Source organism: Lonchura striata, chromosome 3 (assembly GCF_050655825.1).
Source record: "Lonchura striata isolate lonStrDom1 chromosome 3, ASM5065582v1, whole genome shotgun sequence".
Lineage (NCBI taxonomy): Eukaryota > Metazoa > Chordata > Aves > Passeriformes > Estrildidae > Lonchura > Lonchura striata.
In genome coordinates this window covers 58,610,837-58,625,801 of record NC_140705.1, presented here as the reverse complement: position 1 = coordinate 58,625,801, position 14,965 = coordinate 58,610,837, and the positions used below count along the sequence as shown (strand labels likewise).

Below are 14,965 nucleotides of genomic sequence, written 5' to 3'. Positions count from 1 at the left end.
AAGGACTGGTTACACAGAAATTCTGGCATCAGAAAAGAGGACAGGATTAGAGAGGGTAGGAGAGACCTTTTGCATGGCAATGTGGCAAATGGAAATGTGGGACAACAGAAGATGAGCTGTTTTGGAGGAGGGTGAGGAGGGGAAGCCCTTGGATGAGACAGAAGCAGAGGACAGGGGTCAGATGTCACACAGGGGGCTGAAGGAATAAGATGAAGGAAAGCAGTGAGCCCTGCTTATTCAACATTGCACAACTTCCAGAAGATTCAATGAGTGTGATCTCCTAGGACTGGGATACAAATGACATCTGGCTGCTGAGGTTCCAGATGGCACAACTGATTATAATCAAATTTCCAAGTAGTTCTTTTGAACACTGTGTTTTAAATCCACTGAAGTATTCAAAGATGTGTACCTAAATGTCTTTTCCACAACCACATTATGATGCTGAAAGTCAGTTGCTTTTCACCTTAACAGGAAGAGAACATGCAAGGAATGAGAAAACACAGGAAGTCAATCGGCATAAAAGTCTGAGCAAATGCTCAGTGAATAGACATTTTTATGCCTGGTGAGCAGAAATTCTGCTTATGGTTCTTGAGTAAAGCTTTTTCATACTTATCATGGCCAGTGAAAAAAATGGGAAGAAAACTTAGATTTATTTTTTAATGTCATTGGGATATCTGAGAAAGTGCAATGGGATGAGTCATTGGTATTTCTTGCCTGGCTACTTAGAATACCAATGATATATGTTTAAACTTAAGTAGATGAGAAATAGATGCAACCTTTTCTATGATAGGTTACTGTAATACTTTTATTCTAAGTTGTCATTTCGGCTTTTGTAGAATTGAAGTTTGAGATTTCTCCTATGAGTCAACCCTCATTCTGATAAATCATTTAAATAAATGAGGTGATTATCAGTTTTTAGTGTGAAGAAGAACATTCAAGTATTGTAGAATATGAAGCCACAGAATGAAAATAGAAAAGGAGACTTATGTTATGTTTACTTCATTGAGAATTTCTGAGTTATTTTGGGTCAGGGATCAGAATTTAATGTGTAACTGAAATATACTCTTGCACTTTACACAGACTTATAAAGTAAGAGATCATTGTCCTTGTTCTATGTACAATGCAAATATAGTTTAAGGTCTTGTTTTCCTTTTGGACATTGCTAAGTATTCTCGTGAGGCCAGGGGAAGAAAAAGAGATGTTAATGAAACCACTTGCAGAGACTAAGCCTTGATCTAACCCACACAGCCTCAAAACTGTAGTTTTTCCATACATGTGTTTATGAATGTTTGGGGAAGGGAGAGTGTATTCCTGTTACAGCTTGAGGGAATAATTTCTCAACTACAGTAATTTCATATTTTCTATATATTGTTCAACCTGCAAATGGGTTAATGCAGCCAAATAAGTTGAAGCTGATTCTTCCCACAGTCTGAAAGAAAAAGTGATGTGCAAATTAGATTTCACATATTATCTTTATCCTTTAAGTATATGTACACTTTAAAATATGAAGGGAAAATACAGTCTTCAATGTACAGTATAAAAGTTGGGGAGAGCATTTTTCTTAGTTCAGATATGTAAGCTCAAATTCAGTATTTTCCTCTGTAGTAAAAATGAGTCTTTTGATTTGTGGTTTAGGTTTGGTTCATTTCTGTAAGGGCCCAAAGTGTGAAATATGGATTCCAATCCTCACAAGAATTTTATCCTCACAGCTTCTCCATATCTAGTCCATCATTCTGCATTCACTATGAAATAGTGAGATTAACTCAAGGCAGAAAGCACTGCCATCCTCTAAGAGGAAACACAAAGGTTTAATGCTTCTTAGATAAAGGAGAAACAAAACCACAAATTGTAAAGCATAATACAGAAATTTATAGAAATGTTATAGAGTTCCTATATATAGAAAGATGTGAATCAAATTTCATGTTTTTCACTTCTGGGGGCATCTTATGTTCCAGATGAGCAAAGATCTTTTTGTCTACAAAATCTTCATGTCAGCCTTATCTGTCCTGAGTCCTGTGAATTTGTTACTGGGGATTTCTGTTTATTTGAATTTTAGCTTGTACTTAACACAGTTGGCCAGAGATGGTGCTGAGTGCTCGGATATTGCAGAGTGAAATGCAGTGGCAACTTGAACAGAAGTGATTTGGGACATTAATCATAGCCATACCCAGCTGCCATGAGTTATTACTTTGAGTGAATTTAAAATTAGAAAAAAGCACCCCGCTTTTAATAGCTAGCAAAACAGTGGCTATTATTTTAGAAAATGATAAAATGGTTGGGAAGCTGTAACACAGGGAAGAAGATTTTCTGTTTTTTAATCTGATTTACCTATATTTGCTGATATTTTATTTTTCAATTAAATAAAGGTAATCTTCTGTAAGTGAATTTACCTAGCTTTATGAGATAGGTGGTAGAAATAGAAATAAGCTCAATTTACTAGTAGCCCCTGTAAATTGCAGCTAATTTCTGGCTGTCTTTTCATAATTGCTCTCTTATTTAATCTCTGTCCTTTATTTCAGTATGAAAGTCTGTGCAATAGTGAAGCACTTACATGACATGAAGAGCTGCACTGTAAGTGAAAGTCAAACACTGGAACCCTGTCCTTTGTGATGGGTTCTTATCCCAAACCAGCCCTACTGTAGTCAGTGCCAGGGTTCACTGGGGTAAGGATCTCTAAGAGTTTCTATGATGAGCCTGGAGAATTAGCCTTCCATGTCATGGTCTTTTCCAGCTCTTCCATGATGTTTTTTCTCTAATAATACCTTTTCTGATTTACTGAAGTATAACCACCATGTCAATACAAAGAACAAACAAAACCAGTTGAAAAATCCTGTTCACACTCTGCTTTTTTCAGTTTTTATTCTGTGTTTGCTGCTGCTAGCAGCTGAGTCAAGCCCTTCTGGTGATGGACGTAGGATGTTAATCTCATTAACCAGTAACATGGCCATGCTGGGTGCAGCTGGAGGGTGTTCCAACAGATCAGAAAGTTCTTGTTCCCACTGAGCTCTTCATTATTGGCTCTGATTGGCTCCAGGATGTCCATCCTGCAGGGACAGGCATAAAATCTTGAAGTAATGTTATATCCTGGTGCCCCGTCTGTACAGACAAGGGATTGTCCTGAGTGGGCCAGGATGCCTTGGCCTGTGTGACAGCCAACTTGCCATGGAAAGCACAGGGAGAATGCTGTCCTGACAAAGTCTTTGGCTTGCTGCTCAGTCCCTGGCATAGATATTACCTAAGCACAACTTACAAGGCTGGTACATCCCAATTTCTTTCCACAAATTCACATGTTTTTTCATGGCTGTCCTGCCCTTACTAAAGCATCAATTAATTTTGACCTTTTTTACCAGACTACAGGAGTAATACTTTTTTTTAATTAAAAAGATTTATTAGATTTAAATTTTAGAGTCATGATTTCTTCTTCAGTTTACCTTCCTTTTCCTGTGGAGAGATGGATCTCCCTATGGGCAGAGTTTTCCAGGTTTGTGGTTTTTTTTTCTTTTCTCCAGTACAGCATCAAATTTTATCCTTTCCCATATCCTGCCATCCTGTGGCTTGGGATGCTGGTCTTGTGGAAGCATGATCCTACATCAGGTGCTCAGGTACTTTGACTCTTGGACTGTGAGGGCAGTTTTCCCTAACCAAAGGATCCGGACTGCTATGGAGTCATAGAGTCAAACAGGACTGTCAGGAAAAGTTGGGTATTGCTGCAGTCAGAAATAAAGGAAATGTTTCCTCACTCTGACCTCCAGGATATTTCATTTGAAAAATGTGGACATTTTCCTGCTATTTATGGAAACCATTAAACAATAGAATGGGTATGTGGGAGTAGAATTTCTTAAGCTGTGGAAGTAGTGGACCTATCATCACAAACTGTATTGACCTCAGCTGTTAACAGCTGATACAGCAACAAACAGGGGCTTCTCTCCCATTCTAACAAAGATTTTTGTGGATTGTTCCTACTGTTCGCTCTTTGATTTGGTGCTGGGGATATTCCAAAACTGATGTTTGTACATGTTATTGGGAATAGAAAACAGAAGCATTGGTTCAGGAGTATACTCTTTATACAACATACTCTTTATGAACTCAGTTAGCAGATGGTGCTGTCATTAGTACATGATCTTGAGCCTAGTGAAGAGGCAAGCAAAAAGAAAAGACAGAAACTGAGAAAACCTTCCCCTCCAGATTATGTATCCATTCTTAATGTATCTGGTGAAGAACTGACCAATATTCATAAAATGAATAAAGGTTAGTAAAAATTAGCAACTCAAAAGCAGAGAATAGTTTTTAACCTTTTAGTTAATAAAGAGTGGTGTTTTACTTAAAGTGGGCTTTGTCACTGAAAATCTTTGAGAATCATTTTCCTAATTAATAAGGCAGGGTTCATATAATGAAAATGAAACTGCTTCCTACACTTCCTACCTGTGACTATTTTGACTGAGGGAAAGCACATTCCACATTCATGTTGCTTTTGAGAAAATGACAATTTTAAAGCTCTATGGAGCATTAAAAAGGATTAGAAATCTTTGCAGAGCCTTAAAATCTTCTTCCGCCAATCCCTTGCCCATGCACATTACTTGTTAAAAATACAGAAACTGAATAAGCCATATTCTAACTCGAAGATCTGCATCAGGGGACCTTAAATATTGGATCTACTCACAGTGTCTAGAAGAGCAGAGATCAGTATGCATGTCAGTGCTGAACCATTTACTTCACCTAGTAAAATGAATCATAATTGGACAGATGAGTGGAAAACATGATAATGAAGTGCCTGATTTGATCACACTCTTTCTGTTGTGTATTTTGTCCTGCACACCATGTACACACAAATAACAGGTTAGGAGGGGGTAATTGTGGCCTAGAGGGTCATGTTTTGTGGGCACAGTGTGGAAAGCTCTTTGATGCTAATGAGTAATCCAAATTATTTCCTACTTTGCTAGATAAATTTAGACACCTTTTAAATCCAAGTTTGCATTTCTTGACAGGCATAGTACTTGGCAACAGATAAATAGTGCATGAATCATTCACGTTATTTTGACACGTGTGAGACAGATTAGGATATGGAGGGAAAATTTCTATGAATTAGTATATTTGGTGATCCATTGAATCCAAGTAATAGTTAGAAAGACCTTCCAGCTGTCTTAGAGTATGAATTAAAAGCCTACTCTGAGAACTTCTGGAGTAGGTGACCTCCATAAATTCACTGTTTTCGATGTCCAAGAGAAATTCGAATATACCACAGACAAAGTAGTAGTGAACTGTGTCACCTGTCTCTCTGTTTTTTAAAAATTTCATTACTTTACGGAAATGTTGTACTGAGCTGGCAGGCAAACCTTCAAGTTATTTGTTGACAGCTATGTCACTTGTCAAATCTTCCCTGAATTTTTTCTCCACTGCTTATCCTGTTGATTGTGTCTCTGACCTTTTGTCAGTGCAGAATATAATCTCTGACATTTGGGACTCTTTCCTGTGTAGCTGTCATCAGCCTTACTAACTTGCCTGCTTTTTTAAATCTGAAAATATATCCTTTTTCTTTGACTAAATTTGTGTAGGAAAACACATGGATTAGAGTCCTAGATAGAATCTTGAGCTCCGCTGGCACCGCTGCCCTCCTTAATGCCCAAGGTGTGTTTTGGCTGTGCATTTTCTTACACACCCACCTCTGGGCCATTTCAGTGCAGGGTAAATTGTTTGGAAGACATCAGCAAGGCCTCTTGGTTGACCAATGTCTCTTTTTCTCCATGTGGTCTGAGGAGAGCTGACAGAACCCTGACATGCCCTTACTTGTAAGAGCCCATTGCATAGCTGCAGGAATCGTCTTGTTAACACAGATTTTTCCAAAGGGCTGTGAAAGGCGTGTGGTAGGATAAAATGATATTGTCATGCTGACTACAGATGAAATACAGGTGCACAAGGCTACACAGTTTTGTATTACTGGGAAAAGTGATCAGGACTCAGGTGTGTAGAACAAATGGTTTCGGGGGAGTTGTGTGGCTTTTCCATTATTTGCTAGTGAAAGCCAGTACAGTTCAGGGGGTGGTTAAGGCCCACATTCCATTAAGGAACAGCAAGTGTATGGGAAGGTGTTTGGAGCAGCAGCTCAGGCTGCTGTGCCCGGCACTCTCGGCTGTGATGAGTTACTGCCCCTGTCCGTGCTCGCAGCTTTGCTGGCCCGCTGTGGCCAAGGGCAGAAGCAGCACTCAGCTATGCCTTGGCAGAGCACAAAAGCATAAGCTTTAGCAGCTGTGCTGCCATTTCACACCCTTGTTTACCACCCTTGTTTGCCTAAGAGCACCTCTAAGACATCTGAATTTCATCACTTCCAGAGAAAGCAGAATCATTCAGTGTCATACGCACAGAAATTAGTGAAGTTCTTATTTTTTAATGGAAGCTGGTTTAGACAATGGCATCAAATTTAAATTTACATTCCATTTAAATTGTTGCTTCTGTTTTAAATTTTGTTTGGTTAAAGCTATTTAGGTAGCCATATGTAATATAACTATTATTAAACTCCTTTATTATGCCATGTTAGAACCTGAAGTCAAAGCAATATTGGCTTCCACAGCTGTGGATAGATATTCTGCTTTCAAAACAAAGCAGTAATAATTCCTCATGTGGCTTGAAGAGTATTTGTATCAGTAAGATTTGTTTTAACAGCTTTTGCATAAGCAGACCTTTTGAACAAAATTGTTTGAAAGACAGTGTTTCAATCTGGAGGAGAAATAATAATATGTTGTGCAAAGCAGTATGATGCTTTAAAAACTGTATTAGCCACACAATAGCAAGGAAAAACATGTTCTGCATTTATATATTTTTTAAAAAATAATTTTTGAGTGGAATTAAAATCCAATTATATGCAAAATAAAAAATAAACCAGAAAAGAAATGCTATTATATTTTTGCCCACTGGTTAGTTCCCAGAAAACTCACTGAACTCTCTCTTATATTATGAAGCAAAGAGATTAAAACAAGAAATACAAGGAAAGGCTGTCATTACAGATGAACTAGATAAATGTCTGTTCCTCTATTTTCCACTAGAGAGGATGGCTTTATCACCTCTCCTTTCTCAGCACCCTCTTCTACCCTTAAAATATAAGCCATATTTTGTGCAAAATTGTGATAATTTAAAATGATCATGTTAAATACAAGAACATTGTTATTTATATTTAAAGATTTCTGGTTTGTTCTCATTCATTTCTGAAATAGAGCCTCTGCCTTCAACAACTTATTTCTTTTTCAGCAGTAACAGCTGGTATAAAAACAGATGTTATTGCTTTTCACAGAATTTGTCACACTTCTAATATTTAAAATGTTTTGGAAATTAGTTTTATCTTTCTTTGGTGCTCTGTATAATAGATCTAACACTTTCCTGGTTGAATATCCAAAACGAATCTGAACCCTTTCCTTTTCTGTGTTGGAGGAATATGTTTGTTTATTGGCATACCCAACTTACTGAGGCTGGAATCTTGAGAAAGAAAGATTGGATTTGTGATGGACCCAATATGATTTTTAGAATAAAGAGGGCAAGATAAGCAAGGATACACAATGTCTATGTTCTGTGGTAAACTTTAAGGCTCATATGTTGGCAGAGCAATTAGACCCAGTTGACTTTCATTTCTCCAAAGCCATTTCTTATCTCGGTTATATTTGTTGTTGTTGTTGTTTCTGGTTTTTATTTATTTATTTATTTATTTATTTATTTATTTATTTATTTTTAAGCTGTTTGGGGCCCTTATAGCTTCACCTGAGCTTGACACCACTGGCACCCCAAGCAAGTTGTGGTGCCAGCCCTGGAGGTTGTGATGTCTGACATATGAGCAATATCTCATATAAAATCTCCGTGCAGGAAAGTAGTTCCCTTACTGTCCTGCCAGCAAGTGCACCTGAATTTTCATGCACAAGTACATGACATGGACCCCATTGCTTGGAGCTTATTCACACATGACACTCACCTGTGTGACTCAATCTGCATGGTTCCTGTCCCTCTGGGTTAAGGTGCAGCTGGGGAAGATGCAGGATATCTAGCTGAACTTTCTTTGGGAGAACATACACCTGTCCTTTTCTTCCCTGTCTAACTTTCATTACCATTTTCAAAAATACAGCTAGTTACAGTTTAAGGGAATAAATGTTGTTAAAAGTTTGGACAGAAGGGATTGTTTTTATGTGGTAGGAGAGGAAGTAGCAGCATGCCAAACACCTCTGAGAACAAAGGTATTTCTCTCATCTGTACCAGGTAATTTGAGGTGAAAGACAGCAAAGGGGAGAACTTAGGGCTCTTTTAAAGCTCTTGGATAAATGTTACAAAATCTCTTTTGTCCTGAAAGTGGGGAAGAAGTGAGGTTCTTAAACCACCGTGGAGTTTTTGCTAGACTTTTGGCTTGTCCATGTGCTTGGCATGGATTTCTTTGGCACAATGAAAGGAGAAATTCTAATGATTTCATTGAGTTACCTGTCCTACAGTAAGTTAGTGCTTAAATCTGGTGGAGGAGAAATGGAATTATTAGGCATCAGATATAAAGAGCATCCTGATGCAGTTTGCATGTATAAGCCTAATTTCCAGGAGTGTTTATGCAGCACATGGCACAGGGATCGCTGTGGGCAGAAGGAAATTGCACATGTGAGTTAATCACAGTTTACATTACTAGGAAGACAAATGAACTCTGAAAATTCATGAAATGTTTTTTCTTCAAGTCTTCAGCTTAACTTGGATAAGTAAGGCTTGTTATAGGAATTTAATTAACATGGAAATCGAAATATGTATCACTTGGGTTAGGAAATAATTATTAGGAACAACTCTACATCATCACTTATGCATGAGTGCCCCAAAAGGAGGAGAAGAGGGGCTCTGAATTTCAAGTGGCAATAATTGCTCTATCTGCTTTGGTATGAACTTTCTACAAGCACACAGTTTCTGGAATTTTAAGTTGTCTTGTCTTAAAAATTAACATTATATGAGTGTAATAGTAAAATTCAGCAAAAATTCCTAGTGGTGATAAACTATCTTATTCCAGAAGAACACATTAGGACTCAGACCAATGTTTTCTTTGAGATTTTCTGCAGTTCTGTCCCTCAAATGTCTCTCAGCAAATCAATAATTTTATTTAAAGAAAATAAGTCTCAAAAAGTAAGTCTCTCCCTAGACAGCCTATTAGATGAGTAAAAAAGTCTTTCCAAAGTGTGGCAATCCTGGTTCTATTAAGCTTTCAATTTTTATGATTTCAAAGTTTTCTTCTTTGGGCTTACATGAGTCTGAGTTAGACACCTTGATGCAGATTATAAAATGAAATTTGCAGAATATGATAAGCATACATTGCACATCTGTTGATGAAAGCTTTCTGCGAATACCATTAAGCACTCCAGCATAAACTGCTCAGCAGAAGGGAGTGGTAAGCTTTCATCCCTGCTTCCCTGTTATTGGGCTAGAACAGCAAGGCTGTACAAAAGTAGACAATAGTGCTGCATATCTCTATTCATGCCAAGTAGATATTCTTGTTACAGAGGATATTTGTGCTCTCACTATGGCTATTAAAAGGAAGGCCATAGCCACTTGCACTTACAGAAGCACTAGTATTTTTCTCCAGAAAGACCAAATTTCAAAGTGAAGAGTTCTTGGCTGTCTGGCTGAAGTTTTGTGCTCTCACTTGCATGGTTTATCCATTGAATAATATCAGTAAGCTGTATGGGTATACAAGTTATGCTTCTCGTCTTTCTCTGGTTGATCAAGAGAGCTTGGAACTGCTTGGAGTCTGATTCATTGGCTACTTTGTTTATGGACTTCACTGGAAGCTGTGCTCGCAGGACAGGTGTAGAACTTTGGATGTAAATCATTTATGGATTTGTTGGGCCACGAGGTAGTCTGTAAATGTTGGACCATTGCACCTATTCTCTGTACGTAAAACTTGAGTAAACCACTAATGTACATAAAATATAGAACCACAGAACTAAAAGCATGCCTCCCAAGCTGGGCTGCTTAATTCAATTAACACTGATGGATCTGAATGGCCAAAACAGTTTCAGAAATTTTGTCAGGTGAATTATTTCCCAAATCAAGTACATTCTCTGAAGATTACTTTAAAAAAAAAAAAATTTTCTTAGCAGATAATTCCCAAATAACCTATTTTGATCCTTGATATTCATCATGTAAGCTGTGCTACTTGTTATTATTAGAGTCATAAAGTTTATTTTCATTACTTGGCTTGTTAAAAGACAAACCTAACATGTAGACATCTTACAGCTTGTTTTCCTTTAGTATGCTGTAAGCTTTCCTTCATAGTCATTAATTGGGAAATCACTGATTTTGCTAACAAATGTTTATCTGTAAAGTTACCCAAAAATCAACTTAAGCCAGGTAAACTAAACAACAGGCATAGGCAAACTCAGCAATTCGTTTATCCAGTTTACAGACATAGGCAAACATTAGCCTCCCCTACTCCACCGTTAATTATGTCTTTGGCTGCAATATCACTGTGCAGTGTAGCATACTGAAATCACTTTTACAAATTTCCTTTCAGAAATTCTTGAACATGGAATCAGATAAAAGGCCTTTCAGAGTAAACAAGAAAGGAATGAAAAAGATGTGACTAATCAGAAGGATTGAAATGGCCCTTTATTAAAAAGCAGTACAGAACAGGTACTTTGTCAATTGTAAATGGACATGCTGACTGTCAAATGATATATATTATGTATGTAGGGACAAAAGGGATACATAGAAAGTTAAGAGGAACTGAGAAAAACTGTTGTTATAAACTTGCTATATTATGTTATGTTATCAGAGATACAATGTTGCATCCCAGTGTAATCTTAATTCAAGGCCCTCTTTAACACCTCAGAATTTCCATTTTAGTACCTCACCTTCCTCTAGAGGAATCCCTTAAAAAAAAAACCAAAAACAAAACAAAACAAAAAATTAAACCAAACAGGACATAATCTGATTTTAATGACTTGGACAATTGGACATAGAACATCCTGCCTCTGAAAATTACTTAGATGTTGGAAATACTAACAACTTTTTATAAATGGTCAGTGCAGCTTGTACTAAAGATGTTAATATGATCCTTGAGTGTCTAAATAGACAAGCAGTGAGGTGATTTTTATGCTGAGACTGGAATACTTGGTATAAATCTTCTATCATCATTATAAAAAGACTACAAAAATCCACAGGGAAGGCAGGAAAAACAAAAAGCCATGTATTTCTGGGATCCAGGGGAAATGCCTCTGACAGTGGAGTCTTTTGCTGATAAAGGCAGTGACCTGTGATTCCTTCTTTGGGGTGTGTAAATATTTTCCCTAAAGAAGATATGAGAATTGAAAAGGATACTTACTATGGCCTACAAAGGCACACTGTGGGAACTTGTGGCTGGAGTGTGCAACTTGAAAAACTCAGAACAGAACTTGAGCAGAATGAGAAATCCATTTTTGACTCTGACAATGTTCAGCTGGTAAAGCAAATGAGCAAGGGGAGCACCAAAGGCATGTTGGTATACAATAAATTTTTTTGTAAGTAAAAGGAAAATGACTGTAAAGAAATTTAGGATGTATGCTTCTTAGATCATACTTACTTTGAAATATAGCTTCTCAAAACCAAAGTTGTTTACAGAAATATTGTCCTTTGCTACAAACTGATTAATTATATTTCTTATAATTTGCCTTGTCTTGTTTCTTTATCAACATAAATATTATTATGAGCAATACAGATCCCATAAAGTCTTTTTGCAGTGTGAGGCATCAATCTAAACTTGACAAAGCTCAAGAGAAAAAAATGTTATCAGTAAAGAATGTAGATTTTTCTGTTTCCTTCATAGGGAAGTCAGTTTGTTGAAAACAGAATCTCATCTAACAATGATGAAAGAACATTAAGTATCTGAAAAACTGCTGCAGGTCAGAGTTTTAGCTAGAGCCGTATGGCAGTTAACAATAAATCAGTTATTACTTTCCCCTCTGGTAGTTTTACACAAAGCAATAACTTGGACCAAATTAAAAGTCATTCAGGTATCCATGAGTAGAAAAGATGCAGCCACTGTCATTCATCATTTTTGCCCTGTAGACACCTCAGGTGTTTCCAGTAAGGACTGCATGAAGTGAAGTAACAACCCTGAAGTTCCTTGGGCTCAGGTAGCTGCACAGGGAAAATGCTTCCATGCTCCCATGAATATAGGTAGGACAGATCATCTCCCCACACTACTGACCATCCTCTCCATTGCCAATGACTTCACTGACAGCAGGTTTTATTCCAAGCATTCTCTGATATCTTAGTGCTGAAGACCAAGTGTGAATCACCATGGGCTTCATTTTCTAAGTGTGATTAACTGTCTGACAGGAAGGATGTAACATGTTGCACCAAGCTGTTTTGATAAGAGTATTCTACAGAGTTTCCTGCACTTACTAGATTCCAAACAAGATAACTGGTTATGGTGTTTTTGTTGTTGCTTTGTTGTTTTTGTTTTGATTGGTTGGTTGATTTTTTTTTTTTTCAATTTAAAAGGGGAAAAACCACCCCCAGAGCAACCTAGAAGTACAGATTGCCATACAGATTAGTCAGTGATTAAGTGTCTTGCAAATTTTACACAGTAGATTAGCAACTGGTCTTCTTTCAGCAAGATGTCAAGGAATAAAACTTTTCTTAATTTGCAGCAAAGAACTTGGGTCTGTAATGTCAACAATTTATGGAATGGAAGGAAGCCACTTAATCACTGCCAATGTGTCTATTTATTATGCAGCATGTAGAAAGCATCTATGAATTTTCTCATAATTGCCTTTGAAACTACCTGTTATAGAATAAGCTGCGCAATTAATTCTTAAGGAGATAAAGTGCTCAATAACTCGTTATTCCTGGAAAATATATCTTAAGAGTCTTCAGTCTTCCAGAAGGTTTTCTCATATCTCACACAATTTCTTTATTAGAAGATCAATTAGCATTTATCAACTGTGTCTTGTCATGATACTTTCAAGACTCTTCTATTTAATGTCTAATGACTGCCACTACTTCACCTTAATGAAGGTACATGGGTCATGGCAGTAGTAGACACCAAATGTAGTACAGTGCAAGTACCATTATATGGTATTATTATGTAAATAAGTACTGTATAGTGCCTTTCAAACGCCCTTCAAAAGAAGTTGGAGGAAAAGCTGATAGACTTGAGAAGAAAGTAGGGGAATATGAGGCAGGCATTTGAAATGTGGTGCTCTCAACATGCATGTATGTCAGTGTCTCGCAAAGGCACTGTCAGGTTGTCTAGGTGATCTTCTAGAGAAAAATAGCAAGGAGGTAAGAGTGCTGTATCTCAAGTAAGTGTGATTATTTTGAGGAGATTACTCTCTAAGAGTATGTTCAGAAAAACTTATTGAAGAATTTCACTGTGAAAGATCTCCACAAAGTAATTCTGTGCAAACTGCAAGGGACAGAATGCCTCTAAGCATGATTTTGTAGGGCATTTTGCCCCCAAGTGAAAGTTAGCTGAACATAGTGTCATATTTTAAACTATATCCAGAAGAATCTAATTAACTGAAGTTAGTGTTTTGACAACATGTGTTTGAATATTCAGCAATTATTTTTACCCAGACCCACTGAAGAGCTGAAGTGAAAAACCAATTATATTTTAGTAAACACAAAACCACTCTTATCCAGCTACTTCCTTTAGTCAGCATCTGAGAGCTGAACTAATCTTGTGCTAGCTGTATGCTTTTGACATTTTGCAGGGTTTGACAGGAAAATGTTGAAACTCTAAAGCTGAGAAGGGTCAAGGTGAACTGCAGCGTGTGGTTATGTAGTTATAAATTCCAAGAAACCATTTCCAAGAGAACAGAATTGTATATGTAGTTTACTGGTTTTCAATAAGGTGGTAGATAACCCATGCCTCAGCAGCCACCTGTTGGGGAATCATAGAATGGTTTGGAATGTACCTTAAACATCATCTAGTTCCAGCTCCCCTGTCCATGGATAAGGACACCTTTCACTAGGCCAGGTTACTCAAAGCCCCATCCAACCTGGCCTGAAACATTTCCAGGGATGAAGAATCCACAACTTCTCTGGGCAACCTGTTCCAGTGCCTCACCACCCTCATTATCGAAGAATTCCTTCCTTGGATCTAATTCAAATCTATCCTCTTTTAGTGTAAAATCACTACTCCTTGTCTTGTCAGCACATGCCCTCGTAAAAAGGGGGCCCTCTCCATCTTTCTTCTAAGCTCCTTTTATGAGTGAGTTACAATAAGGTGCCTGCAGAGCCTTCTCTTCTCCAGGCTGAACAACCAAAACTCTCTCATCTTTTCTTTATTAGGGGAGGTATTTCAGCCCCCTGATAATTTTTGTGGCACTTGTCCCGACCTGCTCAAACAGGTTCATGATTTTCTTGTGCTGGGTGTCAGTCAATACTAATAATATGGGCAATTACATTTATTACTGTTTTATAAAATTATACTTTTGTCATTGTAATTGCAAACATTTTGAAAAAAGGTTGAATGTTAATTATAGCAAGAGGCAGGAAACTCTTGGAATGACAAATGTTTTCTATAATCAGCCTCCTTCCCTCTGTCCTGAGATTTTAAGCTCTAAATATTAGCATATGAAATATTTTATAGATTTTTATTTTTGTAGTGTTTTCTGGTTCTTAGGCTAGTGTTCTGAAAAACACAACACCGAAATATAGGCATGCAAAAGTTGTGCTGACACTCTACGAAACAGCAGCTAATGGAATTATGCTTAAGACTCGGAAGAATTACTTTTCTAATATTCATCTTTAAGTATAATCCATCCATATTCTGTCACTAATAAAAATGCCTTATATTAACATTAAAACCTTAGTGAAATTCTTTTTACTGTGTCATTTATCTTGAACTTAGAAGTGGTATTTTAGTGCTGAAGTTTTCTCATTGTGATAAGTCTGTATGCTTGTTGGTTAATATCTGAAGTTTTATTTAAAAAAGACTTGGCTTTTGCTTCAGCAAATGGGTTTTTGGGAAAGAAGGAGA

General features: G+C 37.3%; 1 protein-coding gene across 5 annotated transcripts in view; it reads left to right on the top strand.

The window, feature by feature from the left end:
* The window catches only part of LOC110476021 (uncharacterized), a 212,573-nt gene that overhangs the window by 29,334 nt on the left and 168,274 nt on the right, over positions 1-14,965 (top strand). The window lies entirely within an intron of this gene.